The sequence below is a fragment of the Dendropsophus ebraccatus genome, chromosome 3 (assembly GCF_027789765.1).
Source record: "Dendropsophus ebraccatus isolate aDenEbr1 chromosome 3, aDenEbr1.pat, whole genome shotgun sequence".
Lineage (NCBI taxonomy): Eukaryota > Metazoa > Chordata > Amphibia > Anura > Hylidae > Dendropsophus > Dendropsophus ebraccatus.
The window spans coordinates 26,127,501-26,149,290 of NC_091456.1; the positions used below are offsets into that span (position 1 = coordinate 26,127,501).

At 46.5% G+C, this 21,790-nt stretch overlaps 1 non-coding gene across 1 annotated transcript; it reads left to right on the forward strand.

The window, feature by feature from the left end:
* Positions 1-9,306: 9,306 nt before the first annotated feature.
* LOC138787701 (U4 spliceosomal RNA) lies at positions 9,307-9,447 on the forward strand. Its single transcript, XR_011362438.1, has one exon. It is a non-coding gene; the product is annotated as a U4 spliceosomal RNA (small nuclear RNA).
* The last annotated feature ends 12,343 nt before the right edge of the window (positions 9,448-21,790 follow it).

Here is a 21,790-nt window from a genome sequence, read left to right on the forward strand (position 1 = left end):
GGAAACTACAACTCCCAGGGTGCTTCGCGGCGGCAGGAAGTTCCCTTGTAGGGCAAAGCACGGTAACTGTGGTGTAGAGCAGGAGAGGATCCTGCATTGGTAATGCTGAAACAACCCCATCCCATTGAATGGAAGTGACTGTCAGTCATTTCTGCTACAAATCTGCTGTGGGTGAATATACCTGGCTTTGTTCATACTACATATTTGCAGGTGTTTTTTTTTTTTTTTTACACATTTGAGCGATACTCGGTTCTTGTGAACACAGCGAACGACCAAGCGACAAATCGATCATTCTGCTCTTTCAACATGTTCTTAAATCGTCATTGGTTGTTCGCTAAAAATTTGATTAGCGTGGCTGCAGAAGTTGGATACTGCCCTAGGGAGTCCTGGAGAACATGGATACAACCTATGGCCATGTTCACACGGCGTATAGGACCGGCCGGGTCACGGAACGGTCAGTCTCTGAAAAGCCGGAGACGCTCGCTTCATACTGTGCACTGACAGAGTTTCTACGGCCGCTATTCAATGAATTGCGGCCGCAGAAAACTGACATGTCAGTTGTGTACGGCGCCGCGAGGGATCCCGACTGGAACGTATGCGATGTGTATATGCTCCGACCAGGATCCCATAGAAGAACATGCAGGGTGTCTTGGCGTACAAAGTACGGCCGTTGTTGACGATTGCAACAACCGCTGAACTTTTACACCGTGTGAACATAGCCTAAGTCTGTATCTACGTTTTCCAGGCAGCCTTCGGGCTGCATCCAACCTCTGCAGTCACCGCTAATCAAATGCCAAATGATCTTGAGCTCCAGTTGGACACCTCATGCCACCAGGCCAAGTGACTGGTGTATATAGGGGGACTTTCCCAGGCTTTCAGCAAAGCTTCTTGGTATTCCGCTCTATGGTGCCCAAAGATAACACATAACCACCAGCACAGCAATAGGTACGGGTAACGATAGATCGTGAGTGCGATTGATTAAGCAAACGATCGATCGATGAGTTTAAATGACAGATGTTTAGACGAGACAAGAAATCGCTTTAAAAAATGAATGCAATCGTTAGAAGGTGGAGACTGAACGACAAATGTTTACACCAAAAGATCTGCAAATAAGTCCAGATTGGAAAGTCTGCTTTCAAGAATTTATCAACGATATATGAATGACTTCTCTTTCGCAAATTTATTGTGGCCGACTCTATGCCAGCTGATAATTGCAGAGCAGCTGCATGCAGGACATGAAGACAGTCACCTGCTGCCAACCCTGATGTTCCCTTCTGCGGCCGTCACTTGCAAATGTGTAGGCAAGGCATCAAAAGGCCCGTAGCATGCCGCCATCCCCTTTGTCCCCTACCGCCAGATGTAGAGCCGCACACAGTCTGCCGTCATCCCGTCGCCTGCCACCATACCGTACGCTGTCCCTGCTGTGCTGTACGAGTGTGTTGCGGTGAGCTCCTTCTGGTGGCCGGAAGCTGCAGTACATTGTGCTCTTACCTTGCCGTGCATATGGCATGAAGTCATCTTCATGAAAAAATAAGACATCCCCTGAAAATAAGACCTAGCGCATCTCTGGGAGCAAAAATTAATATTAGACACTGTCTAATTTTTGGAGAAACAGCCAGGGAAATTAATGGCCACCCCAATAATACCAGAAGATGCTCAGGAGTTTCCTTTAGTAGATAATTGTTTAGATTAACAATTGTTAGCATAAATCTTACAATGTGACATATCAAATAGCTGACACTATTGGTGCGTTTACACAGAAAGATTATCTGCCAAAGATTTGAAGCCAAAACCAGGAACACACTATAAACAGAGATCAGGTCATAAAGGAAAGACTGAGATTTCGCCTCTTTTCAAATCCACTCCTGGCTTTGGCTTCAAATCTTTGGCAGATAATCTTTCTGTGTGAACGCACCATAAGTGGCTATGCTCCCACAACGCCTTTTTTGTCTATTTTATGTCCACCTTTTTGGACAGCCGTTGCTGTTATTTGTTGTTAAGTGAAAGCAGTCCAAAAAAAATGGCCGTCATATTTTGACGGTGTGTGAACATAGCCTGTGGCTGTAATTCAGGCTGTGACTGATATATAACACTGAATGCAAACAGCCGCGCTTCTAATTCTAACCAATACTCCATTTCTGGTTTATTTGCCACGCTGTCATTTTTTAGTGCATTGAGAGCCACAAGTGTCTGCAACCTCAGCATTTCTATACGTTTCTGCTGAGGCCTTCACAGATGGGATGGCATAGATGGTGAGTGAAGGACAAATACATGAGAGTTCTGGATGGAGCATGTGAGACATATTGATTGATCTCTGAGGGGAAAGAAAAAGAAGCTATTAAATCTTATCACTTAATGGGTTTGGAAACCTTACAAACAAGATGATCTGGTCCCTCATCTTACCACTTTATATAATCGTATCCTGTCCACGAGGAGTCTCTACTGAATCTCTGCACTTTATCATCATGTCTTTTTTAGATCCAGAATTCTGTGCAGATTATTTTCTTTAAAGGGGCACTCCAGCGGATGTGATGTGTGATGCCACTTCTATGGTGGATGGTCGGTGGAATATAGCTCAGCCGGTTAGGAGGTTATCATGACGCCAGTGCTAACTTTAGCACACAGGTGTGATGGGATACCTGCTTTTAGTTTTTTTTGGCTGGCTATATTGGGCTCTTATCACAGTGGTCCAGAGTGGAGATATGACCCACCTGAACTGTCAATACCGCCATCCACAGAAAGGGGAAATAACCCAAGGATGATGTAGCTTGTGTGTAGGTGCTGGTGCAATGATCACTGAGTCCCAGTAGAATAAATAAAACTGTTCACTGGCAAGTCTCTGGTAATATAGGTGAATAATATAATACGTGACTGATACAGACTTGCTTTAACTGAATCTGTAATGAGAGTTGCTAAGGTAGAGAGTAGAATAGCAGTGCGGACTTACGTTACATTACGTGCTGAGAAGAGTAGAGAGTTCAGAGAAGTGGAGAGGAGTTTGTCGTGAGAGTCCCAACCCAATGTAGTACTGTGCTCTGACTGAACTTTAGAAGAAGAAGAATACTTGTGCCCGTGTTTCGAGCTTTGTTGCTATACCACTGAGCTACCCGTCCTGCCAGGGTGACACAAGCCCATGCAGTGTAGAGATAAATCCGTCTCACAGCTGTCAGGCTGTCACTCCTGAAAGAAGTTTGTCTGGGAAGTGGAGGCTCTGCAGTCGGGTGAGGGTCGGGGGGTTTGCAGCGGCCCGCTCGGCCAATCAGTGCACTGCGGTACTGTGTGTGATCTTTATACATTACAATATATATGCTAGCGCATATACATAATATCTATTTTACTGTATAATGGGAACGTAGCACAAAATCCTGTTACTGGCATGTATGAGAGAGCGGGGTTAGAGGTGTAATCCACAATGACTCATATATCACTGAGGGATGCTGTATTACACCGGGGGCAGGGACGGGGTCTACTAGTATTATTACTGAAGTGTAAACATTACAGCTTTCCTTCAGCTATGTGGTGGGTGTAATAAAAAGGCTGCTGGGATCCAGCCATCCCTCAGATGAACTGCACTAAATAATTATGTCATGCACAATGCATTCAATTGGGAGTTTTTGTTCATTGTGTTTAATGCCGGCCAACGTGAGATCACCAGCAAATCCTTCCCATGTATGGAAACTGCAATCCTCCAAACCACACTTCTCCGACACTGCTCCCTGATTAGGAAAATGTGACAGTCTCGAGAATATCTCATTTATGACACCCAGTACAGGCTCTCCTGACCCCGGGCGCAAAGCTTTCCATGGTATGAAACAATAAAAGGGATTTAGTCGTAGAAGAAAGAGCACCTATAGGCTATGTACTGTCTTCAGGAACATAGCCGGGAAAGGCGGACGGCTCGTCATTAGAAATGAGCCCTGCGCTTCATTATCTCTGCGATCTGCTCATCGGTCGGCTGCCTTTTAACTGACTGACGCTCTTCCCCAGGTTTGGGAAAAGCTGGATCCAGTCCTGGGAAACTTCTCCCAATTTCCCAGGAGTGGATCCAGCTTTTCTTAGCACCTGGGGAGAAGCGTCCGTTAAAGAAGTCCGGCCAGGCCCAATTTTTTTAGCAAGTTCTGGGAAGGAGGAGGATAAAAGAAATAACTTGCTCTCACCTCCCCCGCTCCAGCACTGGTGGCCGCTCCAACGACTGCTCGTTAACGATCACTTTTTTTTTAGCGAAAGATAACACATAACGTGGGAACGTGAACGATATGTAGTGTAACAATTTTTTTGCGGTCGTTTAAAACGTTCGCCGGGGTGATCATGACCATACGACACACCTACTTTTTTTAAACCTTTTTACGAACGACTGAAAGATTTCTAATTTTACGAACCGATTTGCGAATTCTCTTTCAAAGACAATCGACATGCTGAAAAACAATTTTGAACGACAATATAACGATTTCGCTTTTGTCGTTCACTTGTTTACACCAATTCCGCAAATCGATTATCGTTAACGAGCGAGTTTATGAACGATAATCGTTCCGTGGAATAGGGCCTATAGGTCCGCTCAGCCAGTCAGTGGCCATAGTGGGGTCCTGCCTCAGCTGCTGACTGGCTAAGAGGATCCAGACCAGGAAGCGGCGGTATGCAGTCAACAGCGCTGGATCGGGGGAGGTAAAACCTTGTCATTTCTTTTATCCTCCCTCTCCCTAGCACTTGCTAAAGAAAAAAAAAAAACCTGCCACTGGCCACCCGCAGCCCCGAGCATACATTACCTGCTGGGCACCACAGCTGTGTGAAGCTCCCGGCTCCCCCTGCTCCCCTGGCTTGGTTTTCCCAAAATAATATAATATGCATTTTAATCCATGCATTTTTTTTGGGGGGGGGGGTGGCATATCTTTCAGTGGTGTTGAAATTCCTTGCCTATTGCTCAGTGTGAACATACCCCAATAGAGATACCTGCTTGGTTTGTATTGTAGATGCAAGTCTTGGCTCAAGTGCAGATCTAGAGACTCTAGGCCAGGACTTGCATACATAGGGTGGACATAAACACGTGTCTGTCAGAATGTAGCCATAGTCTAGGTTTACATACCATGGTTTTTTTTTGGCCATTTGACAGATGCTTTTTTTGGGGCCAAATGACATCCGTTATTTTGAAATTACAGACTTAATTTCAAAACACCTGATGATGGACATCCGAAAAGATGGCCGCCAAATGGCCAAAAAAATAAACAGTGTGTGAACCTAGCCATAGTCTTCACCCTAATAATGAACCATATAAGCAGGGGCGGCATAAGCACAGGGCTTACCTGGGAAAGTGCCGGGGCCCAGAGGGAGAGAGGGGCCCGGTGTTCTGATGTTCAGCCCGCTCACTGTCGTGCAAGGTGAGCGTTGAATATAAGAAGACAGAGAAACAGCAGGACCTGCCAGTGTCCTGCAGAGAGAGAGAGATGAAGGACCTGATCACATGATCGGTAGGTCCTCTACCTAATTACAGTGGGGAGTTCGGCTGGGCAGAGAGGAAGAGGGAGAAGACTGAGCTGTAAGTTCTATGTGTGTGTCAGTCATTAATGTGTGTATGTGTCAGTCAGTAATGTGTGTTTGTGTATGTTAATGGTGGCTTAAAGGGGTATTCCCCCCCAAGAGCAAAAAAAAAATGAAATGCCCCCAAACCTAGCTGGTCTTACTCGCCAAGTCCCCCTGAGTATTTTGAGCTGTCTCCTGTCTTTCTAGCTGCTGTTGTTCCCGAGAAAAAGTTTTTTTCTAAAAGCCGACTATATCCAATATGGTGCCAGCCAGGAAACTACATTTCCCAGCATGCAGTGCTTGTCACTGCTTGCTGGGACCTGTAACCACATCACTATATATCATGTCACACAGTTTCTGATTTGAACCGATAGCAGCTTGCTGGGACCTGCAGTTTTACACAATATATCAGGTCACAGAGCTTCTGTAGAACTATAGGTCCCAGCAAGCTGCCATCCATCCAAATCAGAAACTGTGTGACCTGATATATTGTGATTTGGACTGATAGCAGCTTGCTGGGACCTGAAGTTCTACAGAAGTTCTGAGACCTGACATATTGTGTAGAACTACAGGTCCCAGCAAGCTGCTATCCATCCACATCACAATATATCAGGTCACAGATGTTGATGGATAGCAGGATCACGGGGGTCGGCTGGGAAAAGGCAGCGGGGTTGGGGGGGGGTCTCAGTTGCGATCGCTGGTAAAGTATATTTATGACCCAGGGGTGGGGAACTGGTACGAGTCAGCGGCACAGGAGGGGCCTGGAGGCGGCTGAGTGCGATGGGGGGAGTGCAGTATATGTATGCCCCGGGAACAGGTGCGGGTGAGCGGCAGCGGCTTTGTGCGGCACAGCACAGGAGCAGCTAAGACAGGGCTGACAGCGGGATTAAGGGGTGCAGGGGCGATCATCGGGAGTGAATCATAAGTATACCCCGGGGCGGGGTACTGGTGCAGGAGACTGGTGGCGGCGCACGCGGGGCGAGCGGCTTCTTGTTGCGGCACAGAGCATAGGAGCGGCCAGAACGGTGCTGACAGGAGCAAGCACCGCTGGGAGACTGGTGGGGGGGGGGCGGTGCCGCTTGCTATGCGCTATGTGTGGAGACATGAGTCTCCGGGATTGCTGAGAGCTGTGGTGCCCCGGCAGCAGGAGGAGGGCAGTGTCATCTGCTGGGGAAGGGGTGGCTCTGCCAGGACGGGTGACGAAGGGAGGTGATCGTGGCCCCGCTGTGATGTGCCGGGCCCCGGGATCCCCTCTCAAGCAGATCACAGCCTGGTTCTCACGGCGGGGAAGCCATCCAATGCCGCTTCCCCCTGCGCCTGGCGGCTAGCATCGGGTGGGTTACTGGGGGGGGGGGGGGGGGGGGGGGGGCGGAAGATGGATGCCGCTGGCGGCCAGCATCGGGTGAGTTGCGGGGTTGTGAGGGGGTCTGCCACTGGGTGAGCTGCAGGGGGGGGTGTCTGCTTTCAGAGAGGATTGAACAGCAGTCTGTGTCCTCCCTCACTTCAGATTGGCTGGGTTAGAAGCAGTAACCCGGCCCATTGAAGAGAAGGAGGACACGTGATGCTGTCTCGGAGGGTCGGGGCCAGGAGCAGGGAGCGTGTCGGGTTGGACTGAGAGCTGATGATTCTATGCAATCTGTGGGGGTGAATGCAGCTAGATAACAGCAAAACTGTGTAGAATCCATAATAACTTTATATTGGAAAGATGGAAAGGTACGGGTGGGCAGCGTATTAATGCAAAAATAATTTTAGGGGGAATACCCCTTTAAGTAATGGTGCATAGTGGATGGATGAGGGACCCTCTGAGGCTCTGTCGTCCAAGGACCTGCAAAAACCAGGAGCCGACCCTGCCTGTAAAAATAGAATCAGTAATCTAATCACAGTATGCAACTGTCTCATGATGTCATCAACCTCTATCGACCATTATAAAGTGCATCAGAGTCTCAGAAAAAAACTGGGGTGACCTTAGGGATCAAAATTAGCCCAAATCAATGGCGAAACAGTATGTGCCTGTTCACACAACTTTTACTATTCCGTTCAAATTTCTATTTGTTTTTCAAATGAATCTCTTAAAGGGGTACTCCTTCTTGAAACACCCATCCCCCAACTGCCGCTCTGTGCACTGTCTATGTAACCTCTAGCAGCTTCATAGACAATTACTAAAAGGGAGGGGGGGGGACGACTGGGATTAAGGGCCCTATTCCACCAGACGATTATCGTTTGCATAATCGTTAACGATTAACGATCTCAAACGACCGCTATTGCGAAAGACCTGAAAACGTTCACTCATTTCCATGGAACGATAATCGTTACTTATGATCGTATTTGCAATCGTTTTTTCTTCGCTATTGCGTTCGTATCTACTGCAAATGACCCAACGACATCTTATTCAATACGAACGTTTTGCGAACGAGCAACCATAAAAATAGGTCCAGGTCTTATAAAGCGATCAACGATTTCTCGTTCGGTTGTTAATCGCTAACTGCATTTCAACCGAACTATTAACGCTTAGATTCTAACGATTTAACGATAATCATTCGGTGGAATAGGGCCCTAAGTGTTGTTACATGAAATAGTCCTTTATTGGATACTGGACAGTTAGGGCCCTATTCCACCAGATGATTATCGTTCAAATTATCGTTAAATCGTTCGAATCTAAACGATAATCGTTCGGTTGAAATGCAGTTAACGATTAACGACCGAACAAGAAATTGTTGATCGCTTTATAAGACCTGGACCTTTTTTTATCGTTGCTCGTTCGCAAATCGTTCGCATTGAATAAGACGTCGTTTGGCCGTTAGCAGTAGATACGAACGCAATAGCGAAGAAAAAACTATCGCAAATACGATCATAAGTAACGATTATCGCTCCATGGAAATGAGTGAACGTTTTCAGGTCTTTCGCAATAGCGGTCGTTTGAGATCGTTACTCGTTAACGATTATGCGAACGATAATCGTCCGGTGGAATAGGGCCCTAAGCCATTGGGATGTCAGTGTGGATCAGGGCAGGTGAGTAAGACCTTCTTTTTTCTTTCCCATACGCTTTCTAGGTTTTCTCACCCAACATGTCTGCACAGCTCTGTTCTGTAACATATGGGGGGCTACCAGTTGGAGGCTATTGCAGCATATTACCTGCCATGACCACTGGTAGGTACAACTCAGCAGTGTTTTATGAGAGCACAATATATCCTCAATAGGGAACATAGCGTCTCTCTAGTCTTAGCTTTGCGCATGCGCGAAACCAGGTTACTGCCCAACATTCTATGATAAATCTGGATAGAACGTCACGTGTCACTTATCTCTGCCATCTGTATAACTGTCGGCCGCGCGCTGCACTGATTAGTCTTACTTCCCGCCGGGTGGCGCTAGCGAGTAACCAATAGTCATACACTGACATGTGAATCCGCAGGTATACACTCTGGTGAGTGGACCCGGCACTATGATAGTCTCTATGATAAAATCTCCTTCCTGCCTGCTAGTTGGTGCGATACAGGACGCGGCTTCTCACAATTCCGCCATCTCTCAGGTAAAATCCCAGGGAGAGATGCGGATGACGTCACGAGGCAGCTCCTTATTTGCATGCCGTTCCCGTCATGCATCATTACGCGCTATTATTATGTTATTATCAGTTTTGTACGTGTTATACAGAATGTAATAGCGGCGCCGATAGAGCGGACAGGCCGGTAGATGGAAGCAGCTGCAGACCAGGAGGTGCAGGCGCAGAGTCAGTGCTCGCCGTAATGTATCCGCGCCGCCCGCCGCACTGGGATCTCACTCCGGACTCTGGTCGGCAGCTTTGCGCAGTGGCAGTATCGTAGCCAATGAGGTTTATCCGAGGCGCGATTATTGCTAATTGAAAACTTTTCCCAATACCCCGCCGTGACGGCTTGAAATATAGCCGGCACCGGCAATTTTTGACAGTCTCTACGGAGACTGATCGTCTGGTCAAAAGCAGATGAAATTGTCGGATTCATTCAACAGTATGTGAGATATTTACAGGGAGTGATCATGTGACTGCATGGTGATCACTGCTCTTACGTGTATACCGCTAGAGAGTATGGCTGAGCAATGACAGAGGGATTAGTATAGTGCTTGAACGATCCCGATATTGTAATCTGTCTTCTTCCCTTTCTTCTTCTTCTTCCAGCCATTTTTCTGTGATTATTACGGCCTGAATCGCGTTGCACACAGACTCCGTACGAACTGCGTTTCGAAGCCATCGGTGGTGACAGGTGTGCTATCTATTTTTAATTTCCATCGGATTTGGCGCTTTTAAGAAATTTACGTTTAACCTCTTAAGGACGCATGACGTACCAATACGTAATGCGTCCGCAAGAGCTGGTCAGAGCAGGGCCGCGCGGTGACCCCGCTCTGAACCGCCGCGATCCCGGGTGCCGTGTGTAGCTCGGGACTGCAGCTATTAGCGGGCACGGTTTGATCGCCGTGCCCGCTAATTCAGTAATTGGATGCAGCTGTCAAAGTTGACAGCTGCATCCGATTACTGTATGCAGCACTTCCCTGGTGTCTAGTGGGGTGGATCGCTCCTCCGGGACGTTGTCCTGGAGGAGCGATCCACACATCCTGCTCCGGCCAGGGTCTCCGCCAAAATGGTGCTGATCCCGGCTCGGCACTTGGATGCTTTCGGCTGCAGCAGCCGAAAGCAAACGAGTGCCGATCTCATTGACCTTTGCTGTATAACAACGGCCGTACTTTTGCCGTGGTGGAACATGTCAGTTTTCTGCGGCCGGAATTCAGTGAATTGCAACCGCAGAAAGACCTGTCAGTTCACGGGGTCACGGAACGGCTGGTCTCATACGACGTGTGAACATAGCCTAAGTATGGGAATGGAGCGATTTTAAGGAACGTATATTTGTTAACAATGGTTTGAATTTTTTACAAGCCATCGCATAAAAGAAAAGTCAGTTTTACCCCAGGGCAAATGGCGTAAAAACAAAAAAAAAAAAAGAAAAAATAAATGCGTTTTTTTGGTTCAATTTCACCACACTTTGAATTTTTTTCTGGTTTCGCAGTGTCCTTTATGCAAAAATTCAGCCTGTCATTGCAGAATACAATTAGTGACGCAAAAAATAAGAGTGGGTCTCTAGGTGGAAAAATACAAGTGCTATGGCCTTTTAAACACAAGGAGGAAAAAACGAAAAGCAAAAACGGAAATTGGCTCCGTCCTTAAGAGGTTAAATAATAGAAAATAGAAAATAATGGCCCATTGGAAATAATGGCCACACTCTAAACGCTAACAGCCAATCACAGCACATAGGCAAATAGCTAAAATATAGCAGCCAATAGGAACTCTAAGGTCTTGTCAGGCAATGTATCACACCATCCACAGTCACATGTCCACTATTGGCCAATAGAAGATGGAAGGTCCTTAACGATTTTGTCTCACTGACATGAGTAATGCTGCGTTTACACGGAACGATTATCATGCGAATTTGCACGATAACGATCTAATTCGAACGATAACTGAAAGTGTAAACGCAGCGAAAGATCGTACGATGAGCGAGAAATCGTTCATTTTGATCTTTGAACATGTTCTTAAATCGTCGTTCGTAAAAAATTCGCAGATCGTTCCGTGTAAACAGTCGTTCACCGATTTTACCTATGTGTGAGATAGGCTTAAGCGATCGCAAAACGAATTTTCCGTACGATATATCGTTCCGTCTAAACGCTGATCGTTATTAAAAAAAAATCGTTACTTCGAAATCGTTAATCGTACGATCGGGCGAATTATTGTTCCGTTTAAACGCAGCAAAAGATTGTCATGGTAACCGAGCAATGATCTTTACCATTATAAATACCTAAGTGGCTCTTAATGGGACCCAAGTCCCTCTTAAAGGGACGGGACCCAGGTCGCTATTAATGGGACCCAAGTCCCTCTTAAAGGGACGGGACCCATGTCGCTCTTAAAGGCACCCAAGGGATGGGACGCATGTTGCTCTTAAAGGGACCCACGTCGCTCCAAAAGGTACGGGACCCATGTCGCTCTTAAAGGCATAGCACCCAGAGTTAAAGTTTCTCTTAAAAGGAAGTCACTGGTAAAGGGGCGCTCTTTTCAAGCATTATGTATTTCCCTGGAAAGGCAAATCTAGTTAACTATTTAGAAACCAATGAATTGTTTTGGCTCTTATGGCCTTTTTTACACTATAGATTCGGTGTAGAGATTCTGCTGGGAACATCTGGATTACGCGCCGAATCCCTCCTGTTATGTCTTTGAATGGGAGGGCTTGCTCGCTTCCGTTCTCTATGCCTCTCTATGCCCAAAGAATTGACATGTCACTTTTTAGAGCGGAGGCGCGCGAGCCATCCCATTCTAAGACATAACAGGAGCGGAGTCACTGCGCTGAATCCATAGTGGGAATGGGCCTTTAGGGTCCTATTCCACCGGCCGATGGAGGCCAGATCGGCGCTCGTTTACTGGGCCTATTACACGTCCTGATAATCGCTTAGCGGGGGCTGCAGGGACATTGTTACTGATGTCCTTGCAGCCCTTGTTTATACACTATACATTACCTTAGCATGTTGCAGGTCTTCTCCTGCTCTCCTTCTTCCTCCCAGTCCGCGCAGCAGCATCGGTGCGGCCTGTCTGAGCTGACAGACCGCTCAGCCAATCACTGGCCACTGAGCGGGCTGGAGGCAGCTGAAGATAAAGAAGAGGAAACTGGGGGAGCGTGGACAGGTACACTTTAAAGGGGGGCTTCAGCTAATTTTTTCTTTCTTTTAAATCAACTGGTGTCAAAAAAAAGGTAAGAAGATTTGTTATTAATTTGCATTTAAAAACCTCAAGTCTTCCAGTACTTACCAGCTGCTTTATGTCCTGCAGGAAGTGGTTCCTAACACAGACAGAGGTGGCAACAGAGAGCACTGTGTCAGACTGGAAAGAATACACCATTTCCTGCAGGACATACAGTGGCTGATAAGTACTGGAAGACTGGAGATTTTTAAATAGAAGTAAATTACAAATCTATATGACTTTCTGATACCTGTTGATTTGAAAGAAAAAAAAAAGAGTTTGATTTATAGCATGAGAGTCATTTGCAGCTTCTGTCTCCCATAAATTGGTCACTTTATATCTCAGGTGATGTGTGATTCCAAATATCACCCCAATTCCAAGAGGAAGTGGAGCAGTACTGACATCGGGCGTCATCAGTTGGGTAACTGCAGGGCTGCTCAAGTTGCATGCAGGCCTTGGTGACTGATGGGGCTAACAGCCTTCTACCACCTAGAACAGGGATGGGGAACCTTCAGCCCTCCAGCTGTTGCAAAACTACAATTCCCATCATGCCTGGACAGCCCAAGCTTTTGCAGCAGTCACGCAATGTTGCATGTCACAATGTGATACCTTTCACTAACATTACACACAAGGTCTTGTTTTGTGCAACCAAAGTCGCCACATAGCTCTTGCTGGAAGTGCACAGAGTGACAGGGAGGCCCTGGGACAGAATACATCTCTGGCTGTCATATCAGGATTTAGATTAGAAACAAAGGGGGAAGAAGGGAAATAATGCATCATGTAAAGGTCCCCATAGACCTTTAATAGCTGATAGCTGAATGGTCAGTCCCCTCTCCTGTCTGGCCTCATCCTCCCCATACAGGGTAGGAGGCTGAAAGAAATAATGTGCTTTCACATCCCCGGCTAGAGCGCTGATGTCGGTTAGAAAGGGGACCTGGGTCAGGATGTGCCAGTTAGCGGCTGAGGTGGCTCCTTTCTCTAACCAGAAAGCAGCTGGGGGACCAGAGCACCGTTACAAGGCATCATCACTGAAGCATCGCCCTGCCTGGAGTGTAACAAAATTCTCTCTAAAAAAAAAAAGAAGTTTTTTCACCTGTCCAGTGTCTTCAGACGCACGCTCAGTCAATCACCGACTGAGGGACAGCACTGCAGCCTGTGATTGGCTGAGTGGGCTGTCACTCTTGAGACACATAAGTAACAGCCAATCACTGGCCGCGGCGCTGTACATTCTCAGTTAATTAGTGATTGGCTGAATGGGCTGTCACTCTTAGCCAGTGGCGTAGCTACAATAGAGGAAGGGTAAGCAGTTGCTATGGGGCCCGTGCAGGAGGGGGGCCCGGGAGAGAAGGTAAGAGCGTGTGGCCAAGCGTTTTGTACTCTCTGTGGGGAGGGGTTAAAGGACCTATTACACAGAACGATTATCGGCTGTATTCGGTCGATATTGGCCGTAATGGCCGATAATCGTTCCGTGTAACAGAAGGCAACTATCAGCCACCATGAACGGCTGATCGTTGCTGTTGTTTGTCTTTCGACTAATATAGCAACGATCTGCTGCCGTCGCTCCGTGGAATAGGAGCGTCGGCAGCAGACCACCACTCTCTTCTATGGGCTGCTCAGACGATCTAGCGATCACCCAGGCAGCCTCCCTGCGGCCTCCCCTGCACTTACCCGCTCGCTGCCGCCACATGTAATATGGCCAACAGCAAGGGGGGAACAAGGAGCAAACAAGCTCTGACAGCGCTCGATTGCTCCTCTAGTCGCCCTGTGTAATAGGGGCTTAAGATGCTACCAGTGAGATTTGGTGATTTTCCATTACACCTGACCCCTATTTCCACCGACATCATCTGTTACTGGTCGGTCGGGGATCCCCATACACCCTATACCGCAAGCGCCGGTTATGGACAATAAGAGTATAAGGTGTATAGGGACCTTAAGGCCTTATTCCCATTACCTGTGCACACAACGTCTATACGGACAGTGGGGGTGATTTATCAAACATGGTGTAAAGTGAAACTGGCTCAGTTGCCCCTAGCAACCAATCAGATTCCACCTTTCATTTTCCAAAGAGTCTGTGAGGAATGAAAAGTGGAATCTGATTGGTTGCTAGGGGCAACTGCACCAGTTTCACTTTACACCATGTTTGATAAATCTCCCCCAGTGTGCAGGAGAAGAGAATATCGGAGCTCATGTATAAATATAATGTCGGGAGAGCTGGAAGTGTTTAAAACTTCACAGGACTGTATTAATACAACCGCGTGGTCTTAGGCCAGGTTCACACTATGTATAAACAAAAGGCATATTTCATTTGAGAAATAACGGCCGTTGTTTGCCTTAGGCCTCGTTCACACACTGTATGTTGCTGTTAAACAATGGACGTTGTTGCAGCTTGCAGCAATGGCCGTTGTTTAATAACACCTATCAATTACATTGTAATGTATGGAACACCGACCGTGGTGTATAAACTCTGTATACATTACGGCCAGTGTTCTCTGCAGCTGCACAGAAAACTGCCATGTCTATTTTGTACAGCCGCTATTCAATGAACAGCGGCTGCGCAAAATAGGCTGTGCACACAATGTAAAGTACAGCTCCCCGCTGTACTTTACATTGTTTTCTATGGCTAATTGGACTGCAGTATCGGCCAGGTTAACATCTCAGACAGCGACCGTTTTGTGACATTGCCATGTCACACAACAGCTACTTTTTTGCATGTGTGAACACGGCCCTAGAGTATTTGCATCTCCATAGTATTTCCTCATGGCTTTATAGATTATATTGAATCTGCCTTGTTGGTATATTAGATTACATTGATCTTTATCATATTTTTCTTTTATTCCTCTCAAACATAACTTTTCACATGTTGCTGTCCATAGTGAGACAAGTCCCTACAAGTCCCTATCTGTAACTTTGTATCAACTTTGTAATGCCAAAAGGGATAATACCAGTAAGTTCATCAGCAACTTGAAATCAAATTAACCCTTCCAGCATTATAAAGAAGCTACAAAGTTGCAGATACAGTCGACCAGGAACTTGTTTCCCTCAGTCATCTCGGAAGGGAGGGGGAGACATAGAAAAGCTCACTCACAGATTCTTTGTGTCTTCAGCAGAAAGCAGCGGCTGAGAACTGGGGGAAGGAGACTGAATAGATAATAACAAGTATGGAATGAATTGTTAGTCTCACCATGGGCAGCAATATATGAAAAGTTATGTTTGAGTGGAATACCCCTTTAAGCTTTATGTCACTTCTGTTCTTGTAATCTTGGCCAATAAAAACAATAACAAGATCAGTCTCTCTTTATTTGTCTTGGAATAGAATTATTAAAGGGGTTGTCCCGCCATTTTCTTTTTTTCTTTCAAATCAACTGGTTTCAGAAAGTTATATAGATTTGTAATTTACTTCTATTTAAAAATCTTAAGTCTTCCAGTACTTATCAGCTACTGTATGCCCTGCAGGAAGTGGTGTATTCTTTCCAGTCTGACACAGTGCTCTCTGCTGCAACTGTCCAGAGCAGTTGAGGATTTCTATAGGGATTTGCTCTTGCTCTGGGCAGGAAAAACTATTTGTTCTTGACAACCCCTGTGTTTTTTTATTTATTTTTTTAATTATAGAGCTTTTATACTTTTCGTAACAGATTTCCATGGATGTTCTGTATCCGACTGTAAAATCCCATGTCTCATCTGAAAACACATGTAATGGTCACCATCTACTACATACAACCAGATTCATGCATCCAGACCATCCCGGTTCCCGCAGCCATAGCACAGGTGTCATTTATGACTTTTTTTTTCTTTTTCATTTGCTGAGGATAAGATTTTTTTTGTTCAGAAATAGCCCCTGGTTTGTGTGACCCTGTAGTGGGTGAGCACCTTCCTGATATCTAATCCACACCAAAACCACAATAAAAATAGACATGTGCTGTGTGGCTTATGTATGTTACTAGAGATAGTCAGCCTCCTCCAGGCTAAAAATACATAAAACAACTGAACGCTAACTTGGGATGTGCCAGCCCAGACTCATCTTTCTCTGCTTCTAAATCTGCCCGCTCTCTCCTCCCCTCTTCTCTTTATTTTCTGTGTCTACTGGATTTCTAAAAAAGAGTCCGTGCCTGCCCCATAAAACGGCCAACGTAATAGAAACGAGCAGAATACAGGAGTAAATGGGTTTATATGAGTTTATTTTGGGGATTTACAAATAAAAAAATAAAAAGCTGGACCTGCTGTACGCTGCTGAGCACTTCTGCTTCTTCATTCCAGCGATCGGCGGAGGTCTCACCGATACAAACTTCTTACATGTCCCTATGACATGTCAGAAGTTTTTACAAATGATTGTTACAATTTACGGGTACGTTCACACTTACCGGATCCGCAGCAGATTTCAGTTAAATAACTGAACACAGCATCAAATCTGCACCATCAAATCTGCTGCCGATCCTGTAGGTGTGAACGCACCCTAAAGGCCCTATTCCACGGAACGATTATCGTTAGTTTTCGGACGATATCGACCGCTACGGACGATAATCGTTCCGTGGAATAGAGTGCAACGATCAGCCGACATCGTTCATGTCGGCTGATCGTTGCAGTCGCTTGTTTTTCAACATGTTGAAAAACAAGCGACTGATTTAGCAGCGATCTGCTGCCGTCGCTCCGTTGAATAGGAGCGTCTGCAGCAGACGCTGCTATATCCTATGGGCTGCCCGGACGATCAGCGATCACCCGGGCAGCCCCCCCGCAGCTCCCCGCCGCCCCTCACGCACTCACCCGCTCGCTGCAGCCGCGCTGAATAGCGGCGGCAGCGAGCGGGGAACGAGGAGCAAACGAGCGCTGAGAGCGCTCGTTTGCTCCTCTAAACGACCCGTGTAATAGGCCCTTAAGGGCCCTATTCCACCAGACAATTATCGTTCAGATTATCGTTAAATCGTTCGAATCTAAACGATGATCGTTCGGTTGAAATGCAGTTAACGATTAACGACCGAACAAGAAATCGTTGATCGTTTTATAAGACCTGGACCTATTTTTATCGTTGCTCGTTCGCAAAACGTTCGCAAATCGTTCACATTGAATAAGACGTTGTTCGGTCATTCGCAATAGATACGAACGCAATAGCGAATAAATGGCGAAGAAAAACGATCGCAATTACGATCATAAGTAACGATTATCGTTCCATGGAAATGTGAACGTTTTCAGGTCTTTCGCAATAGCGGTCGTTTGAGATCGTTAATCGTTAACGATTATGCAAACGATAATCGTTCGGTGGAATAGGGCCCTAAGGGCCCTATTCCACCGGACGATTATCGTTTGCATAATCGTTAACGATTAACGATCTCAAACGACCGCTATTGCGAAAGACCTGAAAACGTTTGGTCATTTCCATGGAACGATAATCGTTACTTATGATCGTAATTGCGATCGTTTCTCTTCGCTATTTATTCGCTATTGCGTTCGTATCTATTGCGAACGACCGAACGATGTCTTATTCAATGCGAACGATTTGCGAACGAGCAACGATAAAAATAGGTCCAGGTCTTATAAAGCGATCAACGATTTCTCGTTCGGTCGTTAATCGTTAACTGCATTTCAACCGAACGATTATCGTTCAGATTCGAACGATTTAACGATAATCTGAACGATAATCGTCCGGTGGAATAGGGCCCTTAAGCCCGTATTCCACGGGTCGTTGGAGGAGCAAACGAGCGCTGTCAGCGCTCGTTTGCTCCTCGTTCGCCACTCGCTGCCGCCGCTATTCAACGCGGCGGCAGCGAGCGGGTGAGTGCGTGAGGGGCGGCGGGGAGCTGCGGGGGGGCGGCCCGGGGGATCGCTAGATCGTCCGGGCAGCCCATAGGATATAGCAGCATCTGCTGCCGATGCTCCTATTCAACGGAGCGACGGCAGCAGATCGCTGCTATATCAGTCGCTTGTTTTTCAACATGTTGAAAAACAAGCGACTGCAACGATCAGCCGACATGAACGATGTCGGCTGATCGTTGCACTCTATTCCCCGAAACGATTATCGTCCGTAGCGGTCGATATCGTCCGAAAACTAACGATAATCGTTCCGTGGAATAGGGCCATTAGGCTATGGTCACACTTTTTTTGGAAAAGCGGGTGGTAAATAATGTTCATGTTCCTTATTTGGATGCTTATAATCAATTACAGACAATATTCTACACGGTGTGGGCATTTCATATTGACTTTAAGGGGGTACTCCAGTGAAAATCTTTTTGTTTCAAATCAACTGGTTTCAGAAAGTTATTTAGATTTGGAATTTACCTCCATTTACAAATCTCGACTTCCCATACTTATCAGCTGCTGTATGTCCTGCAGGAAATAGTGTATTCTTTCCAGTCTGACAAAGTGCTCTCTGCTGCCACCTCTGTCCATGTCAGGAACTGTCCAGAGCAGGAGAGGTTTTTTTATGGGGATTTGCTGCTGTTCTGGACAGCTCCTGACATGGACAGAGGTGGCAGCAGAGAGCACTTTGTCAGACTGGAAAGAATACACCACTTTTTGCAGGACATACAGCAGCTGATAAGTATGGGAAGGCTTGATATTTTTATATAGAAGTAAATTACAAATCTATACAACTTTCTTAAACCAGATGATCTGAAAGAAAAATATTTTCACTGGATAACCCCTTTAATTAAGGGTGCGTTCACACGTACAGGATCTGTAGCAGATTTGATGGTGCAGATTTGATGCTGTGTTCAGTTATTTATATCAAATCTGCTGCAGATCCGCAGCATAAAATCTGCTGCACTACGGTGTGTATGAAGCTACCCTTAGGCTATGTTCACACACAGTATTTTTGCTCAGTATTTTGGTCAATATTTTTAATTTCAACAGTCTGTGGACATAGCCTTTCTGTGTTTTCAATCCACTCCTGGTATTGGTTAAAAATACTGCGCAAAAATACTGTGTGGGAACATATCCTAGGGCAGGGGTACTCAACAACTTTTAGTGAAGGTCCACTTAACGGGGTCTTTTGTCAGGTGAAGGTCCGAGCTGAACATCAGTAGGAAATGTGTTTTGTTACTTTTCACAAAGGGTGCTGAACTTTTTACATACAGAATTGCTGCTTATTAGTGGGAAAACTGGCATTTTCTCTCTCTCACCAGCCCTTTAAAATTAGGTACACATGGGGTGACTGCATTAGTAGTATATAGCTGCCCCTGTAGTATATAGCCCCCCTGTGTGCTCTCCCCCTGTAGTATATAGCCCCCCTGTGCGCTCTCCCCCTGTAGTATATAGCCCCCCTGTGCGCTCTCCCCCTGTAGTATATAGCCCCCCTGTGTGCTTTCCCCCAGTAGTATATAGCCCCCCTGTGCGCTCTCCCCCTGTAGTATATAGCCCCTGTGCGCTCTCCCCCTGTAGTATATAGCTCCCCTGTGCTCTCTCCCCCAGTATATAGCCCCTCTGTGTGCTCTTCCCCAGTATATAGCCCCCCTCTTCTCTCTCCCCCTGTATATAGCCTCCCTGTGCTCTCTCCCCCTGTATATAGCCCCCTATGCGCTCTCTCCCTGTATATAGCCCCCCTGTGCGCTCTCCCCCAGTATATAGCCTCCCTGTGCGCTCTTCCCCTGTATATCTGTGCCGGGAGCAGCGCCGCAGCCGGGGTCCGGACAGCTGGCTGCCGCGGTCCGCCGGTTGAAGACCCCTGTCCTAGGGGTATGTTCACACTGAGTAAATCAGGTGGAATCCAGCCTGCCTCAGTGTGCCATAGCATCTCTATGGGAGAGCGCTTGCTGCTCCCCTGCCGCTGCTCGCGCTCAAAGAAATGACATGTCACTTCTTTGAGCAGAGAGCGGCGGCAGTGGAGGAGCGCCGCTCTCCCAAAGACAGACTAGGGCACACTGAGGCAGGCTGGATTCCACCTGATTTACTCAGTGTGAACATACCCTAAAGTAGCATATTATTATTATTATTATTTATGTCCGTATTGTAGTATTTAGTATTATTTAGTGTGAACATAGTCCTAAAGGGTTGCAGGAAGGGTGATGGTAAAAGGGAAGCAGAGATGGGACAAGTCGAAAACGTTGCTGGATCATCTATAGGGTAGTTAAGCCGTCATCGTAATGGGAGCTCTATGGCTCACTCTGTTAATCATGACTGCAATTTACTGCAGCGTGCCCTGCACACTGGATATGCTACACATGACAGCCTTTCCCTAAGAGGATACCTATTTCTGATTCCAGAATGCAGGACGGGATGATCACGTAGATAGATGCTCTTATTTAAGGGGTGCACCTGTCATGACAGGTGCACTTCCTCCACTAAGGATGCAAGCTGTAGCGTCCTACTTCTCTATTAGACAGTTCATCAGTAGTCGTATACAGCCCGGCAATATAATTCCAATCACATATCTGTCCGCATTGCATTTAATAGAAAAGATTGCTCTCGGCCATACACACTGATGTAATAAAATGTGGGAGAATTATAGTTGGGTCAATGGAAATGAGGTTAGGGGATTGTCTTCGGAGACATCCATCTTCATATCCATCTCCATACATTGTTTGCTTACTGTACATTATTCTGTTAACCATTTAGTTCATGTGGGACATAGAGAAATATTAGTGCTGGGAAAGTGCATATGTAATAGGATATGCAGCGTTTCATCTGTGGTTTTATGGTTTTACAGGATGAGCTCACATTAAAAAAAAAATTTTTTTTGCATAAATGCATAAGATTTCATAATACGAGTCCCCCCACCCCCACACACACACATGCGTGTCCGTATCCTGATACTGTATGTATTGTACTGTGGGGGATGGTCTGTCTTGACAACTAGCAAGAGGTGCCTTGCAAATCAACTGGTGTCAGAAAGTTATATAGATTTGTAATTTACTTCTATTTAAAAATCTCAAGTCTTTCCATACTTATCAGCTGCTGTATGTCCTGCAGGAATTGAGGTTTTATTTTTAGTTTGACACAGTGGTCTCTGCTGCCGCCTGTGTCTGAGACAGGAACTGTCCAGAGCAGCAGCAAATCCCTATAGAAAATCTCTCTTGTCTTGGACAGAGGTGGCATCAGAGAGCACTGTATCAGACTAAAAATAAAACATTTCCTGCAGGACATACAGCAGCTGACAATCAGTTGTGTGTGAAGTCAGAAATCGGGTGACCTGCGTGGCTGCTGCTTGCATCAGGGCGCCTGTGTACAGAGGAGGTAACCAGAGCCCCACTGACTGACCGAGTGGGCTGTCCATCAACTGGGTTGTGACACTGAAGGATATCCCGCAGCCTGGCAGGGGTCCTGGAGCTGTGATCCAGCACTGGAGAGGCACGGAGAGAGGTGAGTTGGGATAGTTTGTTATGTTCTCAATTGAGGCAAGATGCTTAGTCTCACAAAGTGACATCAAAAGAAGTGTAACATTATCCAATGGTATAAAATATGGCTTGGTCCCAGTAGCGGATTATAATAGGGGCGTTCCGGGCAGCAGCCCGGGGCCCTGAGCTCCTGGGGGGCCCATGATCACCCAAAAAGACTTATACATTCAGTGGTGTACTGTCTCCTGGCTACACTTCCGCCATGATT